The sequence below is a fragment of the Chrysochloris asiatica genome, unplaced genomic scaffold (genome assembly GCF_000296735.1).
Source record: "Chrysochloris asiatica unplaced genomic scaffold, ChrAsi1.0 scaffold00420, whole genome shotgun sequence".
Classification (NCBI taxonomy): domain Eukaryota; kingdom Metazoa; phylum Chordata; class Mammalia; order Afrosoricida; family Chrysochloridae; genus Chrysochloris; species Chrysochloris asiatica.
Window position 1 is genome coordinate 188420 of NW_006408938.1, and position 201 is coordinate 188620.

Here is a 201-nt window from a genome sequence, read left to right on the forward strand (position 1 = left end):
AAGTAAAGAATGTTTGTGCTATCAAGTGTTGGAGAAAATTTAGATAAGTTTATCATACTGTGGTGGCTTGTGAGTTGCTGTGATTCTAAAAGCTATGCCACTGGTATTTTAAATACCAGCAGGGTCACCCATGGTGGACAGGTTTCAGATGAGCTTCCAGACAAAGACAGACTAGGAAGAAGGAAAGACGAACTATTTCTA